Genomic DNA, 19,262 nt, shown 5'->3' on the forward strand with positions numbered 1-19,262 from the left:
CCTCTTGTTGCGATAGCCCTTAAAAGGGGGAGCTATCGCATCGCATCGGCACCAGTGGGGAAATGTACCGACCGGCAGGGAGAACGGAGTTACGTCGTATGGTGGTAAAATCGTTTTCGCACATACGCCGGTGGGTGCTTGTGCTTGCTGCTGCCGTGCTCGACAACACAGTGGAGCCTGTGTTTCGACCGCATACACTGTGGGGTTGGGGATGCTGGTAGAGAGAAAGAGAAAGAGACCGAACGAGCGGCGGAGGGACCAATACAAGCCGAGCAGCCGAGAGCAGTAGGACTTCGAGAACTCGGCCGGGTGTGCGAACGCGAAGATCATTGCCTGATCTCAATAAAAGTAGTTAGCTGTCCAGCTAACTGTCGTAAATGCAGTATCACGTAATCTGCGAGAAGGTGCACTATAAAGCGTGAGCTGGGTTGAACGCTTCAGATTATTTGCGACCTTTGATTTTGACGCGATGCCAAGCTGATAGTAAAAGTCATCACTTTGTGTACGAAATGTTGGCCGATTTTCTGCCTGTCGCCGATTTTCCGCATCGAAGCGTTGAGCTAAATTAATGACTAATTTATTCTATAAGACCAGAGTTTATTGCTTCGGCTACAAAACATCCTACTGTTTGTTGACAATTTATTTTTTACACCATTAGGTTAAGGAAAAATGAGTCGTCATTGATTCTGTAAATTTCAAAAGCAGTTTTTTGTTGGAAACGTAAGTTCTGTTCATGAAAATGTATTCTCTGTGTTCAATTTGGCAAGAAGAATACAATGAATATATTTCTACAAACAGAGCCCTTGTTTTGGGCCTAAAAACTGATTCCATGCTCATTTCCCCAATGCAATCTATACCTATGAAAATGAATTTTTGCCTGTCTGTTTGTCTGTCTGTCCTTATAGATTCGAAAACTACTGAACAGATCGGCGTGAAAATTTTTCATGCAGGTGTTTTTGGGGCCGGGAAAAGTTCTTATGATGGTTAGAGATAACTCCCCCTCCCCCTAAGAGGGGGTTTCAATATAAATGAAACACCAATTTCCTCATAATTCGAGAACTAATCAAGTAAATGGAACCAAATTTGGCATGTGGGGGCTTTAGGAGGCAGAATTTTTTTCTATGGTGAATTAAGACCCCTCCACCCTTCAAGAGGGGGGAATCCCATACAAATGAAATACAAATTGCCGCTTATCGGGAGAACTAATCAAGCAAATGGAATCAAATTGGGCATGTGGGAGTTTTTGGAGGCAGGATTTTTTCTATGATGAATTAAGACCCCTGCTTTTTTTAAGAAGGATGCCATAAAAATAAAACACAAATTTCCTTCTAATTCGAGAACTTATTAAGAAAATGGAACCAAATTTGGCACGTGGGGTATTTTGGAGGCATGGATTTATTTTATGATGATTTGAGACCCCTCTTCCCTGTGGTAGGGGGATAAGGATTCTCATATAAATAAAACAGAAATTTTTGCGTAACTCAGAAACTAATCGAACTCGAGAAATTTTGGACTCTTCCATAAACTTACTTACTTTAGTGGTAACGGTCCGTTACCGATCCTGCGCCGAACGAATTATGGTCCACCAGTCGGTCCTGGGCTGCCGTTCTCCAATCCCCACGAACACCAGCTGAACGTGCATCGTCTTCGACAGCACACACCCACCGAGTGCGGGGTCTGCCTCGGAGTCTAGAGCCTCTTCCTGGTTCTCTGCTGAAAATAGTTTTGGCTACTCTTTCGTCGGGCATTCTGGCAACGTGTCCAGACCACCGCAGCCTGCCACATTGCACTGCTTTCACTATATCAGCATATTTGTATACTTGGTACAGCTCGTGATTCATGCGTCTGCGCCACACTCCATTTTCCGTTTTGCCACCAAGTATAGATCGCAGACTTTTACGCTCAAAACCCCCAAGCACTCGTCGATCAGCTTCCTTTAGCGTCCATGATTCGTGTCCGTAAAGGGCCACCGGGAGGATTAGTGTTCTGTAGAGCGCTAGTTTCATGCGAATTTGCAAACTACGGGACATCAGCTGGCTACGTAATCCGTAGAAAGCTTTATTCGCGACTGCAACTCGTAGTTTCACTTCGCGGCTTACATCGTTGTTACATGTCACGAGTGTACCAAGGTATATAAATTCACCCACTATTTCCTATCGTTCCCCATCTAACTCCACCTCGGCACCAACATCACTTGGGCTCCCACGATTATTTAAAAAATATGCCCATAACATAATGGTAAAACTTACGATACTTTACAGAATAGTTTTATCGCACGTTTCCTATCATGTCGTCAGGTCAGGTAGCAACCAACCAGCTGATCGAGCCAACTGTTTCATATCGGTGGTATTTATATATCTGCTATGAATATGCTATGAATCAAACAGCGATAATATTTTCTTGCTTGATTACAGAACAAAATCGTCTCTTTAGGTGCGATGGAGCAAATAAAACGAAAGGCTGTTTGGAACATAGTAAGTTCGAACCCGAAACATATTAGTATTAGCTTCATTTGTACCAATTATCAACTAAAAAGTGCTAATTTGATTTTTGAACAAAATCTACGGCACAAGATGGGCTCGTCGTTCCGTTTGCTTTCATCATTTAAAAGATTCACATTAAATAAGCAAACGAATTCTGCATTGGGGTATTATGGTATTGCGGGGTTTTTCACGCATAAAAAGATTTAAATTAATTCTTATGATATTACGGCCGCACCATATAAATTTCGAAATAAAAATTCTGTAAAAAATGCATATAAACAGAGCTAATTTAGCAACATTTATTTTATCAATGTAGCCGATAATAATCAATTTATGAATTTGCGGTTATAGAATGTTTCCAACAATAATATTTTTATTGCCGTAGGACTGCGTCTTACTGAAACCAGTCGGCACAAAGGTAATTTTATACTTATTGTAAGAACAAAAATTAAAGTTACTCCAAAGTAAAGTAAAGTAAGTCCAAAGTTACTTAAGATTCTTACCGCAGGTTGCCAAAAACTTACTTGCACCGGACGGATAGCTCTTGGTGGACTTTTTTTTGACATAAAATGGCTGCAATCGTTGATTAATAATATTTAATCAATTTCTAACGCATTTACATTCAATTTTTTTATATCAAAAAAGGGTCTCGATTTTGGCACGGCTTCGATTTTAGGCGACACACATTTGTTGCCAAATTCGAAATACTATTGTAAAGCTTGCTTCATTTAGAATTGGAACAAATTTTTGCTCCTTTGTGGTCTACATCTAGGCTAGCTAAACAGCTGAAATTCCCCAGAAATGCCGTATGGCGCGTTATCAAACGGTATAAGAAAACATTGACGACGATTCGGAAGCCTCAAGCTAATCATCGAAGTGGAACTGTCGACCGGAAACTGCGTGGTAAGATTTTGAAGACCATCAAGAGGAATCCCAATCTGTCGGACCGTGATATGGCCAGAAAATTCGGTGCTGTCGATAGTACCGTGAGGAGAATTCGACTCCGGGAAGGAATCAATTCGTAATGAGCTGGCAAACAGCCAAACCGAACCATAAAACAGAATAGTGTGGTCAAAAACTTGGTTTGATGGGGAATGCCAACAAGCGGTAGGAGGGGAAAAAACTGCTTGGAAAAATTATCTAAGTATTGCCACTAGAGAGAACCTGGCCAAATATCGACGAGCTAGGAACCAGTTGACCACGATCCTGATGAGGAAAAAGCGCCAAAAGGAGGACAGAGATCGTGAAGAATTAGAGCAACTAATCCGAGCTAATGATACGCGCAAGTTTTATGAGAAGGTGAACCAAACTCGGAAGTGCTACACACCGAAACCTAACGTGTGTAGGGACGAGGGAGGGAATCTAATCACAAACGAGCGCGAGGTGGTCGACAGATGGAAGCAGTTCTTCGATGAACACCTCAATGGCGCAGTCGCAGAAAGAGGCGGAACGGAAATTAACCTAGGAGTGCTCATTGAAGATAGTAATGTCCTAGCTCTTGATCTCCAAGAAGTCAAACGAGAAATCGGTCTGCTGAAGACCAATAAAGCCGCTGGGAAGGACCGCCTACCGGCAGAGCTTTATAAACATGGCGGAGAAACGCTAGCAAAGGCTCTACACTGCGTTATTTCGAGGATTTGGGAGGAGGAAAAGCTATCGGAGGAATGGATGGAAGGAGTGGTTTGTCCCATCTACAAAAAGGGTGATCGACTAGACTGCTGCAACTATCGCGGTATTACGCTGGTAAACGCTATCTACAAGGTACTCTCCCAGATCCTGTTACACCGGTTGTCACCGATAACACAAGGTTTCGTAGGGAATTATCAGGCGAGTTTCATGGGGGCTCGGGCAACTACGGACCAAATTTTTACTATCCGACAGATCTTGCAGAAATGTCGGGAGTACAACGTGCCGATGTATAACATCTTTATTGATTTCAAAGCAGCATACGATACAGTCAATCGAGACAAGCTATGGTAGATAATGCACGAACACGGTTTTCCGGACAAACTGACGAGACTGACCATAGTTACATTGGATCGAGTGATGTGTTTCGTACGCATCTCTGGGACACTCTCGAGTCCCTTCGAGGGTTGAGACAAGGTGACGGTTTATCTTGCATGCTGTTCAACATCGCTCTTGAGGGGGTGATCCGACGAGCGGGCATCGAAACGAGAAGCACGTTTTTACCAAGGGTAGCCAACTTCTAGACTTTGCAGATGACTTCGATATCATAGCCAGGAACTTTGCGACGGCGGAGTCAATCTACGCCAGACTGAAAGCAGAGTCTAGGAGAATTGGGCTAAAAATAAATGCGTCGAAGACCAAATACATGAAAGGAAGAGGCACGAAGCAAACAAACGCGCGTCTTCCACGGACAGTAACCGTTGACGACGACGAACTAGAAGTGGTAGAGGAGTTCGTGTATTTAGGATCGCTGGTGACCGCGGACAACAACACTAGTAAGGAGATCCAGCGGCGCATCCAAGCGGGAAATCGGGTCTACTTTGCCCTTCGTAAAACGCTACGATCAGGAAGCATACGCCGCCGCAAGAAGCTAACAATGTACAAAACCCTTATTGGACCGGTAGTTCTTTATGGACTTGAAGCCGTGACGCTGCTCACGGAGCATATACGCGCCCTTGCCGTTTTCGAGCGGAAAGTGCTGCGGACGATATTTAGCGGAGTATAAACTGAAAGCGGATGATGGCGGAGACACCGTAGCAAGCTACGGTGGGCCGGACACGTCGTAAGGATGCCGGACGACACTGCAACGAAAATAGTCCTCTTCAACAACCCCACGGGCACCAGGAACAGGGGGCCCAACGTGCACGATGGCTCGACCAGGTCGAATGAGATTTGTGACTTCTGAGACGACTAGGAAATTGGCGACGAGTGGCCCAAGACCGAGTTGAATGGAGACGAGTGCTTGAAACAGCACTAGCCGCCCAGGCTCTATGCTGAAGAAGAAGAAGAAGAAGTGGCCAAAATCCGTGCTCGAAAGCTATACGACCGGGTGCTAATCTAGTTCGACGGGTGTCTTCTGATGGACGACGAAACTTACACACTTAAAAAACTCAGCAAAATTTGCCGAGATTTGGACAGCCGAGTGTTCGGTGAAAATTTCAGTTTTGCAAATCGACGTTCACGGATCTTTACTAACGTTTGGCATCATAAAAATTTTACCGAACGCTCGGCTGTCCAAATCTCGGCAAAATTTTGCTGACTTCGGCACTTTTTTTTAAGTGTGTATGTCAAAGCTGACTTCGGGCAAATGACAGGTCTAAAATTTTACTTGGTAACGGCTCGGGGGGATGTTCCAAGCAAATTTAAATTTATTTTTGCCGACAAATTTGCACGAAAATTGACGATTTGGCAGGGCATTTGCAGCTGTGGCAGAAAAACGAAACTTTTCGTTACAAAAATAAGACAATGACGTCGGAACTGTACCAAAAGGAGTGTCTCCAAAAACGAATTTTGCCGTTCATTCGATTCCACCACCATCCCGTGATGTTTTGGCCAGATTTGGCAAGCCGTCATTACAGCAAAGTCGTTCAAGAATGGTATGCAGAGAAAGCGGTCCAGTTTGTTCCGAAAGATCTTAACCCACCCAATTGCCCCCAGTACCGCCTTATTGGGAAATACTGAGCAATCATGAAGTCGAGACTCGATACAAAGAGAAAAGTTGTCAAAGACATCAATCAGATGAAGATCTGATGGAATTAGATAACCAAAACGACGGACGAAGAAAATGTGCGCCGCCCAATGAGCCTATTACAGGAAAAGTTCAAGAATTCCTTCGAAACCGTGAGGAATAATTTTATTCGTATTTTTTCTAGAAAGTATGAAGAAAGTGCTACATTTGTGTAAGAAAAGATCTAGGATTTAATAATAAATAACTGAAATGCACGCAATTTTTTTTGTTCTGAATACTATCTGAAGCAAGCTTTATTTATTAAGGTTCAAACCCGCGTATCTTTTGTTTTGAGCATTAAAACTGCTTTTGAAATCACAGAAATCACTGACGCGTGTTCAATCTTAATTTTATAAGCAGGAAATCGAGTAGTGGGAGAGGGTGTTTGTTTTCAAAATTTGTTATTTGACTGCTGTCCCCCGAATAAGGCGACAAGTGGCAGTGCCAAGTTCGTTGATTTCTGGTAATATGATAGCCCCTGGCAATATACAAAACAAAACAGTTTTAATAGTTGCAAGGCGGCAGCTGAGAAATCGCGGTGGACGCACGGCCCTACACTCACCAAGGGCTCGAGAGATTGCTGTATCGTTAATGCCAAAAGGTATTGAGAAATAAAAATGTGGCGCTGTGACAAGCCAAAAAATTATTGTCTCCCCGACGGGGAATCGAACCCCGGTCTCCCGCGTGACAGGCGGGGATACTTACCACTATACTATCGAGGACTTGTTATTTAATGTTAATTCTTTCTAACAAAACGATGAACTAAATTTTCTAAATTAATACAAAATTTACTTCTGCTATATGAGTTAACATGTGTTATTGCTGTGGATTTGTCAGATTATTCCGATTATCCGATTACAACCAGTCAACGAAACAAATGCCACAAGAAACATTCTTGAAAGCAGAAATCCGCTTCAAAATCTCCTCCGAGCGATACGTGCCAGCGAGTGGCAATAAATACTGGCGCACTCAAAACTAAGAAGCTCGCCGACAACATATCGCATTCTCTTTTGTAGTTCAAGTTTACATTTATTGACAGGTGAGAAAGCAAACGTATACACATATATTGCAAGGTATTTTAGCTGCCAGCGGTGAGCAGCACTCGGATTCCCCCAAAGCTAACAGCAACTTCGAATCCGACTTCCTCTATTTCATTGCACCCTTCGATCTTCCCCATCATCATCATCATCATCATCATCACCGGCTCGGTTTGTTGGTCCCTTCGAGCAACAGTATTCTTCGGTACTCTTCCTACGGCGATACCAACGTGTATCGTACCCGGATCCACCCTTCTTCAGTGCAGACCAAATCAACCGACCAACGAACGTCAAGCAAGCCAAACCAAGACGCATTCTATAGCGCGCGTCCAGTTCGGTCTCACCAATCTCTCACCGAGTCCGGAGTCCGGAGTGCCGGAGTGTCGCTCGCTTCTGCTTGTGTGTGCATGCAGATACTTCATACGGAGCGGTTGTATCAATCCCATTTTATTTCCACAAATTTAAGCTGGGAAAAACACTCGTCAATATTATGCTTCCCTTTCATCCATCCAAATACATGCTTTACTTCTTCGCTTTTCGGGAGAGATTTACGGGATAAAGTGGCTTCACAGTTTCCAATCCTCCCGTATCGTACAAGCTGCTGCTGCTGCATCACCGCATATCGAGCGGACGGACCGTGTCAGAGCGCATACGTAGCGATGCTTCATACTGGTGGATGGTTATATGCTATGCCCCGGTACATACATTCATATCATATCGTCGCTGAACGCGTCGAGGGTAATGTTCTCGCGTTTGCCCCTGATACAGCAACAGCCAGAAAGGCGAGAAATATGTATGCATACAAATTACGAACGCGCTGCTGTCCTTATTTTAATGCCATCAAATGAACGGCAACTAGAAGACTTCAGCATCACGCCTACTAGCCACCAACCATGTCCTTTAAAGACAATAAAATGTCGAATTATTGACCGCAAACGAGCAAAAAGTTCCGGTCATCGCCGTGCGACAAATGCAACCGCGTTTCGTTTTGTGCTGAAGTGGGTTGATTCCCCACCACCGCCGGCCACAGTCAGTCGTCGGTCGGTCCTAGAAACCGATCCATTATTGTTGTGGCGTCTCTAGCCGCTAGATGATAGGAGATATGTTTCGTAACGCGCCTGTCGTGAGAAGTTCTCTCGACTCAACTCGTTTTTGTTACATCAAACGACCGATAAATGCTCACTGCACTGCTACTGCTACTGCTGCGGTTGTTGCTACTGTTGCTATTGCTCCGATTGATGAGGGTGTGTAGGAGGCGAGCATCGATGATATTATCTCATTGCGGAACGCCGTCAGATTCTGCATCGGGATCAATTATAACCGCGCGGTTAAACGGTTGGTTAATTGTGCTTCGGTTTTTCTTTTTCGATCGAAATTAATCTGTTGGCTCCCAAATATGATTTTTTTTCTCTGCTTCTATTGATTGTACAGTTTCAACTTCAACACATATGAAATGCCGAGGTGGGAGTTTTGACATTTTCAGGTAATGATTAAAATGATAAGCATTTCCAGCTTGAATAGCAAAATCGTTTTACTCGATATATAGGACACCACGCAAGGATTCATTTCCAATAAAAATATTTTTTCGTCAAGAATACCTATTCAAAAGAGCGTATTTAGAAATGAGATTATTTATTTTTCAAAAATTATCTCTCGAAAACTACTTAGGGTATGTTGCTGCTTCGTCGTAATTGTCTATTCCCGTCCTATCCAACACAAATTATTAAAAATATCAGCATTTTTATGACACACAATGCAAAACTAGTTATTCCCTGGTATTTTAGTTTGTTGTCTATCATACGCGATCAATCAAAGTGAGCTGAGATCTATTTAAATGCTTTTTAACATTAAAGAAGTTCTACCAGCCAAATTTCCTACGTTTTTTCGTGCGAATGTCGACTAATCGTTTTAATTTGAGTCATTCATACATGAAAATACCACACGCAAGGCATTGTCGTTATTCTACAGCCAGGAAAACTTGCCTGACCTGCAGAAATTTTGCAAAATAACATTTGTCATGCCGTCCTACACAAATACATGCGCGTTGTCGGGTGATTTTTAGTTCGGACGATGAAAAATTTTGATGGATGGATTTTAAAACGGTACGACGAATTTAAGAAATAAAGTCAGTTGCGTGATTTCAATAATATGCTTTAATAATCGCTTTTCAGTGATTTCAAAGGGCACGGATCGGAAGGTAAGTCTGTTTTAGCCAAATCAGCACAAAAACTTTTGGAGTCTTCATTAAATCCATCCAACAAAGGATGAAAAATAGAATGGCTTTACTTACTACGATGAGAATTAGAAATTAACCTATTGGATCAAAATGACGACAAAGGAAAAGTTTTAGTACCCAAATACAAATTATTCGTTTCGATTAAAGCTAGATCAAATTGATATCCTGAGAGTAAACAATTTTGTTAAATAGTAAAAACTACAAGGTTTTACGAAAGGGTGACGTAGGACTTTATCAGATCATTAGATCAAAGACTAATGTAAACTGTATTTCTGGCATATGTATGTTTATAAGAATCTGTGAGTTCGATTGTTTAAGTGAATATTTAAAAGAGAAGATCAAAATATTCAGATTCAATTCTTCTTTAAATGCAATGGTGGCTTTGAAAACACGTTGACGGGCGTTCATAAGTACAACGCCGGCAACCATTGAGACATAGAGGAGTAATTCTCGCTGAAACGGGGCCACTACTGACACGAGGTGTTCAAATATTGGAACTTTTGCGCTTAATTGGTTCAAAATGGTTAAAAAATAAAAATTACACTTTTGATGCCTCGAAATAGTGGACCCCTCGTTCTCCAAGGGGCCTAACAGTTTCAAAAAAGTTGAATTTTGAGCAAACCTTGAGATCTATATCATGCGATATTTCATAAATTTGCCTTGAAACAACTAACAAATGGCCCGGTTCTGTAAAGAAGAACAGGGCTTTCAAATGGAGTAAAAAAAATTTTGACAGCCATCTTGGATTTAGTCGTCGTATTAGACTTTATCAAAAAATTGCCGTTTTCACCATGAGCCCCACGACCGATTTTCATTTTAAGACCACCATTGGAAAGCTGAAAAAAAGATGTTATAAGACACATTCATTAACTGAATAAAACAACCAGTTATTTGTAGCAAGCTTCACAATTTTCATATAATTATTGTGATATTTCCATAATTTGCTATGAAACAAACTACAAACGACACGGTTTTGGATTATTGGCAACGACCTTTAGCATGAAAACATGGACACGAATCGGAACATGGACTATACTGACCCTTGCCCAGCAGGCCAAGCTGGCTCAACAACTTCTAAAAGCGGGGAGCGAGCGGCTGCACGAAGCAATCCACCGGATCATTGTCAGGATCTGGGTGGAAGAACAAATGCCGGAGGAGTGGTTGGATGGCCTCATTTGCCCAATTTTCAAAAAGGGACATCGACTGGAGTGTAAAAATTATCAAGGAATTACATTGCTCAATTCTGCCTACAAGGTGCTTTCCCGTATCCTGTTCTGCAGACTGAGACCGTTAGCGGACTTCTTCGTCGGCGAGTACCAAGCTGGTTTTCGTGAGGGTCGCTTTACGACGGATCAGATGTTTACCTTGCGTCAGTTGCTAGACAAGTTCCGGGAGTACAACTTGCAGACAAACCATCTGTTTGTGGACTTTAAAGCGGCGTACGATTCAGTTAAACGAAATGAGCTGTGGCAGATAATGCTAGAACATGGTTTTCCGACGAAACTAGTTACACTGATTCGTACGACGCTTGACGGATCCAAATCATGCGTTAGAATAGCGGGTGAGACCTCAGCTGCCTTCGTGACGTTGGATGGACTGAAGCAAGGGGATGCATTCTCTAACCTGCTATTCAACATTGCCTTGGAAGGTGCATTACGAAGGGCAAACGTGGAAAGGAATCACCAAATCTCACATGCTTCTTAGTTTTGCGGATGACGTCGATATCATCGGAAGCAACGTAGAGCAGTGGAAGAGGCCTTCAGGTCTTTTGAAAGGGAAGCGGAGAGATTGAGGCTTACCATTAACACCGCCAAAATGAAGTACATGGTTGCTGGTAGGGAACGTGGGAGCCCAAGTGGTGTTGGTGCCGAGGTGGAGTTAGATGGGGAACGATATGAAGTAGTGGAGGAATTTATATACCTTGGTACACTAGTGACATGTGACAACGATGTAAGCTGCAAAGTGAAACGACGAGTTGCAGCCGCGAATCGGGCTTTCTACGGATTACGTAGCCAGCTGAAGTACCGTAGTTTGCAAATTCGCACGAAACTGGCGCTCTACAGAACACTAATCCTCCCGGTGGCCCTTTACGGACACGAATCATGGACGCTAAAGGAAGCTGATCGGCGAGTGCTTGGGGTTTTTGAGCGTAAAATTCTGCGATCTATACTTGGTGGCAAAATGGAAAATGGAGTGTGGCGCAGACGCATAAATCACGAGCTGTACCAAGTATACAAATATGCTGATATGGTAAAGGTAGTGCAATGTGGCTAGCTGTGCTGTGCTGTGCTGGACACGTGACCAGAATGCCCGATGAAAGAGTAGCCAAAACTATTTTCAGCTGAAAACCAGGAAGAGGCTGTAGACTCCGAGGCAGACCCCGCACTCGGTGGGTGTGTGCTGTCGAAAACGATGCACGTTCAGCTGGTGTTCGTGGGGATTGGAGAACGGCAGCCCAGGACCGACGGTACTGGACGACCATAATTCGTTCGGCGCAGGATCGGTAACGGACCGTTACCACTAAAGTAAAATAAGTAACAAGATGGTCATTGGTGGATCGCTCTTCCCCCATAGACCAGTACATAAAGTCACATGGGTTTCCCGCGACGGCCGAACAGAAAACCAAATCGACCACGTCTGCATCAGCCGGAAATGGAGAAGGAGCCTTCTTGATGTACGCAACAAACGCAGCGCTGATATTGCATCCGACCATCATCTTGTTATCGCTGAAATACGTTTGAGCGTCGCATGTGTCCAACGGCGGGAGGAGAAAGTTGGGTGCCGCTCCGACGTCCGCCGATTGGAGAATCCTGAGGTGAAAAGGGCCTTTGTTGAACAACTTGAATCCCGAGCCTCGGAGTTGCCACCTGGTAGAACCGTCAAAGAGCAATGGACCGGCATCAAAAACGCCTTCATCACGACCAGTGATGAAACCCTCGGCAAAGCGCGCAGCGGGCGGAGGGAGTGGATTTCGGATGAAACTTGGAGGAAGATCGATGAGCGGAGAGAGGCGAAAGTCGGCATTGAGCGAGCGCCAACCAGATCGGCTAAGACAGCAGCCTGTCAACGATACGCCGAATTGGAGAGGGCTGTTAAACGTGCTTGTAGGCGGGGCAAGAGAGCCTGGACTAACTCCCTAGCCGAACAAGGAGAAACCGTCGCCGCCAATGGTGATATCCGTTTGTACGATATTTCTTGCCGCCTTAGTGGTGACAGGATGAATACAAAGATGCCGATAAAGGACAGAGCTGGTCAGCTACTGACTGACCGTACAGAACAGCTTAAGCGATGAACTGAACATTTTGAACAACTCTTCCGAGTTTCAAAAGTGAGACCAACAAAAGCAGCAGCGTGTGATGCCTACAGTTCGTCGAATTAATCGCGTCAATTCGGAGGCGCCATCGCTGGATGAAATTGTAACAGCCATCAAGAGTATGAAATCCAATAGAGCGCCAGGGATAGACTGTATTTCAGCCGAAATGCTCAAAGCTGACCCATCTTTGTCAGCCCAGATGATGCATCAGTTTTTCAGCGTTATATGGGAAACCACAACTTTTCCGGTGGGTTGGATGCAGGGAATATTGTTCAAAGTCCCTAAGAAAGGAGACCTAACTGAATGCGGTACCTGACGTGGCATCACGTTGCTCTGTACTACTCCCAAAGTACTCTGAAGGTAGTCCTCAACCGGCTCCAGGAAAAGATCGACGCTACTCTCCGCCGGCAGCAAGCTGGATTCCGTGCTAGCCGATGCTGGCCGTGTAGATCATATCACAACGCTCCGCATTATATTGGAGCAGATCAACGAATTCCAGGACTCTCTTCTGCTGGTGTTCGTTGACTTCGAAAAGGCGTTCGACCGACTCAACCACGAAAAAATCTGGGGCGCACTTAGGCGTAGAGGAGTTCCAGATGAGTTGTCCATCTCATCGAGGCTCAGTACGAGGCGTTCTCGTGCAAGGTTTTGCACGACGGCGTCTTGTCCGACGCCGCACAGAGGAGTAACTAGGCCAAAAAGCTGGCCAAAATTATTTTCTTACGTATTAAGTAATATTTCGCTCGAATATGAAATGAAACGTAAAAATAGTTAATTTTGTAACAAACTGGTGCCAGTACAAGTCATTTCAATTCACTTAATAGTGCAAATTATGCTTTTCTTCTATTAACTATTCACTATTTAGCCATCTACAAAACCTACAAATGCATGAGTAAATCAATGAGTATCTTGTTTGTCTCTGATTCATATAAAAAAAGACATTGGTTAATACCAAATTGTTGATACTGCAGTAGACTGATTCTTCGACACTAAATAAAATCAGATGTCATCTCTGTGATATATAACTTCTGTTATGCAATTTATCAATTAACAATCGCGCCACATATACTATTACATACTTTACCGTCACCCAACTAACATTTTTCCTACTATTTTTGTCAGCGAATTTTGTTGAATGGAAATGTAGATTCAAATAGTGACATATTTGGAGAACAGACCTCATAATCCCTAGACATGTAGTATTGCTAGTGTGCCCATTGTATTGAAGGTGAATTATCTTGCACAGAAGATAGTACGCGACTAGATGCGAATGGTCGATATTTCCTTCAAAACAATGTGAAACATACAATTTTCAAAAGGGTCGCAAATGCCAGTCCGGACGTTTCCGGATAAGCTTTAGGTACCGATTTGTTCAGAATACCACAAAGATTCATTCCTTCATAGAATGTATGACCAGATTCTGCAAGATTAGATAACTTTTTTACCGTTGAAAAAGCACAAAATTGCAAAAAAATAGTTGTTTGACAAAACTATTTAAAACAAGTCATATTTTCAAAATTTTAAATTTTCTTCCTACAAACCAGTTAGAATTACTTATGATGAACCTATGTTTTGATAAATATCCTTTGTTAATCTTTTTGTTTACTTCTGATGGAATCCGTTTCCTGATGCTTGATGATTTTTCAAAAAAATGTTTCAAATATTGTCAATGTTTGTACACCTGCCAAAACTTACAGGTATGTTTCCATGTGTTTTGACTAAGAGTACTTTGTGCAGCATCTATTTAAGCATACAAAAATATATATATTATATTAGAAGACCGAAAAAAATGTTTTTCTTATTTTGGCCAGCTTTTTGCCCTAGTTACTCCTCTGTGCGCCGTAAAGGTTACGGCTGGCGTGAGACAGGGCTGAATTTTATCACCACTTCTGTTTCTCATCATTATGGTTGAGATATTAGGTGGAGCAATTGACAGTGGACCAAATCGAGGATTGCCTTGGATTCCTCTAACGATGGAGCAGCTAAATGACCTCGACCTAGCCAACGAAATTTTTTTTATTATAGCCACTTTAACAGCTTGGGTCATTGGTGACTTCCACGGGGTTGGGATTTGAACCCAGGTTCTCGGCGTGAGAGGCGTGAATGCTAACCACTACACCTAGGATTGAAACCGACGACATTGTCTTGCTCGCACAACGCCGAAACCATATACAGAGAAAGTTAGATGACCTCTCCGAGAGCTCCCAGGCAGCAGGTCTCACAGTCAATGTAGCAAAAACTAAGTATGTGGTAGTGAACACTGACAATTCCACCAACTCCACAGTAGCGGGACAACAAGTTGAGTAGGTAGACGCCTTTCAGCTTGGTAGCCAGACAACGCCCGATGGTGGTACCAAGACTGATATAGTCACACGGATCAGGAAGGCCAGGGGTGACTTTGCAGGTCTGCGAAACATTTGGCGCTCAAACCAGATCGTTCTACGTACGAAAACCCGCATGCTGTATGCCTGCGAAACGTGGTGCTTCTCAGCGGAGACAACGAAAAAACTGCAGGTATTCATTAACCAGTGCCTGCGATACATCATTCGTGCCTGGTGGCCTGATAACTGGATATCCCATGAGGAACTCCGTCGTCGGTGTCATCAACGGCCGATAGCCAAAGAAATTCGTGAACATAGGTGTAAGTGGATCGGGCACACCTTAAGGAAAGGAGCGAACGAGGTCTGCAGAGAAGCACTCGACTGGAATCCACAAGGACAGCGTAGAAGAGCCATGAATTATTAATCGGCCTTGGTGGCGTTCAAAATCAAGAAATAATAGAAGATAAAATTGATTTATTTTTCAGTTGAAAATATCACTTCGATGTATTAGCAACAGCAAAAATTATTTTAGGGAATTTTACAGTTTTCTTACTAAGTAGTATGAGGGGAACGCCACAAAAGTGGCATGTATTTGACGTTTTACCCATATTACGAAAAATTTTATTTAACCTTTATGAATTCGTTTGTGGCCATTGGTTACAAATAACATCAAAGCAAAAGCACGTTCATGCAAATATGACGTGCCAGTCGGATCTCTTTCCCTTTAGACATGAATAGCTTCCTGAAGAGTGGTGTGGGTGTCAAACTATCATACATTAATGTTTTTAAAACGATGGTTCTACAATTGATGGAGGGACGGTAGGGGAAAGTAATGAAAATTTTGGGAATGGAGGGGAAAGAGTGGAAAGGAAGGCGGGTGGGGGGTAATTGGTAGCTACGCTTAACAAGTTGTCGTTGTGACTCCTACCTTTTGTCCAATGCTGGAAGGTGCATGGGTCGAACCAAGCTATAATCAGAAATTATAACCGGAGTTGAACCCACAACACCCTGTAACAATAACTCTGTAACAATTAAGATTTGACCATATGTGTAGAAGGATTTTTTTTCGTCAAATATGGTCGTCCCTATGAATTATCTGCACTAAGCTACCTAACACCTAACACCTAACATAGGCTACTTAGAATTGTCGCCATCCGTGGATGTTTAGTACGCCAAATTTGGACCATTTCACACGCCTGATGGTCACGGGCATGCAGATTATCGGCATCGATTCACTGTATCCTGCACCGAAAAGCTTTTACTAGCAAATATCACTTCAGTCTGCCCCGCTTGCCTTCCGTGTTAACGAAATTGTACCTTGAAACTTTTCATACATGTTCACTATTAAGCGTATAAAATATTATTATAGGTATGTTACTATAAAATTGCTGGACATTTTATCTACCCAACGACGTATTAATAGTAATGTTTCGTTCAATAGTTTAGAATTTATAAGCATTTGAAATCTTTCATTCAAACGTTACACTTCTATTTTCGTTTTCACAAAGTGCTACCCAGTATAGTAAACAAAGTCGTAGTCCTACGTCAAAAATTATACTATCAACACCTCGAAACAATTTGTTATGAAACAAATCACAACCGATACCGTTTTGTAAAGAGGAAATACAGGGCTTTCAAATTCCAATATGGCGGCCAAATACAAAAAAGCTGACATAAACCGTTTTAGTTCAAAGGGAAAATGATAGATTATTATGAAATCGGAGTACTTCCATCTGTTTTCACTTGCAAATTCTATGTTTGCTTACGGCGAGATAAGTGAGCCGATGAGTCTTCGATTGAAATTATGCAATAACAAGCTGTGCAAGATGTGCTCTAAAACTCTACATCAAAACTTTTGAAACGACGTTGAAAAATCAATAAAATTCCACCGACTGTTGGCTGCATTTAGTGGTCCGTTGTGCATTTTAAACTCACACTCAATCAGACGGAAAACCATTGATCCGATAACACTACTGCATTGTCCACTACACAACAAAGTACCTACTGTGTTGCTTTCGATTGCCCCGTTTGAGGAAAGTTTCCCCTTTGATTTTAATTACATGTTGGTGAGAAACATCGTAAAACATCCTTTCATGAAATGAATCGTGCAAAATTTAAGACTCTTGTTAGTGACGTATTGACTGTTTAGAGCGTTACCGTTGCAGTAAAAATACATTAAACAGCAATGCAAAAAATCACTACTAAAAAGTACTCGAAGAAAACAGGTCTTTTCGAAGTTTTGTTCGGCACAAATCATAAGATTTACTTAAAATTTCCAGCTCGAAAGCAATGGAATAAGGAAGGTGCTATAATACCTAATGCTTCCAATAGAAAACAATTTCCATACCTCTATCAGGTTCAGGTTAGTTACTTCAACGATTATTTTGTTCTGGTTGCTTTCTTCGGCAACGGGAAAAGACAGGTAGATGAGTCAGAGTAAATGGTAGAGGAATGGTTTTGATTTCAGGTGTAATAAAATTAGGTTTGTCACAAGCTTTTCGAGCCACTGTAAACCTCGCATGTGCATAATATTTCTCGATATAAATTTTCAAACTATGGTAGAGCTTAGATATTCGTTAGATAGTTAGATTAGTTAGTTAGATATGAAAAACGAAAGAGAAATTGGGCTTTTTCTTAGTTGGCGCTCCTTCAGATAATTATTTTTGCATGAAAATCAGAACTTGAACTTATTTTGAATGTGCTTAAAGCAGGTAATAGTTTGATCGTATCGTTTATACGACGGTTTGACGGTTTCGGAAACGAGATGAGATCAAAGAAATAGTTCAAAAGCAGTGCAATAGAAGCAGTAGTGTGCCTCCAGCAGAGCAGAAAGGAGGGCACATGACGCTGATTCAGATGCTCACGCCAAAGGCTGGAGGTTTCGCCCCTCGAGACGGGATGATGGAGATCAGAGTGAAAATCGATGAGCTCTACGAGTTCGTTAAGGAGAGGCATAACGTCCACACGCAGATCAAGCAGTTGGTGGTGAGCATTAAATCTGCTATGACTACAGTTGAGTGCGAGCATATGAAACTCGAGGCTAGAGCTTCAGCTGCTGAAAACGCACTTAGCCAAGCCATGAAGAGAACCGCTGAAGCACCAGAGACGCCTTAAAGACCTCCAGTAGTGAATTCTCGCACGGACAAAAGGAAGAGGGAAACGCCTGGTGAGGACGAGGAGCAAAAGAAAGCTAAGAACGAAGAGGAAGACAATCCCGACCAAGGCGAATGTAGTGGATGGCGTACCGTCGCAAGCCAGAAGGAGAAGACGAAGCAGAAACAAAATGGAGTGGAGAATGGCGAGCAGAAGAAGCTCAGGCTTCGGCGGGAGAGGATTAAGGGTGATGCACTGGTTGTCGAAGCGAATGCCAACGTTTCGTACGCAGCGATCCTCCGAAAGGTCAGAGAAGCCCCGGAGTTGAAGGAACTCAAAGTAGTAAGAACCAGACGAACTCAAAAGGGAGAGATACTTTTTGAGCTGAAAAAGGATCCATCGGTTAAGAGCGCGGCTTTAAAGGATCTTGTTGCCAAAGCCCTTGGAGATGAAGCGAACGTGAAAGCGCTTTCCCAAGAAACCCTGATCGAGTGCAGGGACCTGAACGAGATCACGACAGAACAGGAGTTAAGCAATGCGTTGAAGGTACAGTGCGAATTGGGCGACGTACCGATGGTAATCCGGCTCAGGAAGGTATATGGCGGAACGCAGACGGCGACGATTCGTCTCTCAGCGGTAGCAGCGCCCAAGCTACTGATGAAGGGCAAAATTAAAGTTGGGTGGTCAGTGTGTGTTCTCAAAGCCATCCCTCGTGTGCCCAAGGAAATGGGACGTTGTTTCGTTGTGCTGGGGCTTCGGCCATCAGGCGCGTAACTGTGAAGGTCCGGATAGATCCAAATCGTGTCGGAAATGCGGCGAGAATGGCCATTTTGCAAGCGACTGCGCAAAGCCAAAATTCAGAGAGAAATGACCACACGACGGGAGGCTTCCAATGCCCAGCGTATAAAAAGGCGAAGGCGGGTCAGCAGTGATGGAAGTGGCCCAGATTAATCTCAATCATTGCGACATAGCACAACAACTGTTGTGGCAGTCGACAACGGAGTCGTTGTGTGACGTCGCGATAATTGCAGTGCCGTACCGAATTCCTCCCGATAACGGTAACTGGGCAGCTGATAAAGCAGCAA

At 43.1% G+C, this 19,262-nt stretch overlaps 1 non-coding gene across 1 annotated transcript; it reads right to left on the bottom strand.

Moving 5' to 3' along the window:
- Nucleotides 1–6,827: 6,827 nt before the first annotated feature.
- On the bottom strand, nt 6,828–6,899 carry Trnad-guc (transfer RNA aspartic acid (anticodon GUC)). The gene has a single exon. It is a non-coding gene; the product is annotated as a tRNA-Asp (tRNA).
- Nucleotides 6,900–19,262: the final 12,363 nt, after the last annotated feature.

The sequence above is a fragment of the Sabethes cyaneus genome, chromosome 3 (assembly GCF_943734655.1).
Source record: "Sabethes cyaneus chromosome 3, idSabCyanKW18_F2, whole genome shotgun sequence".
NCBI classification, from domain to species: Eukaryota; Metazoa; Arthropoda; class Insecta; order Diptera; family Culicidae; genus Sabethes; species Sabethes cyaneus.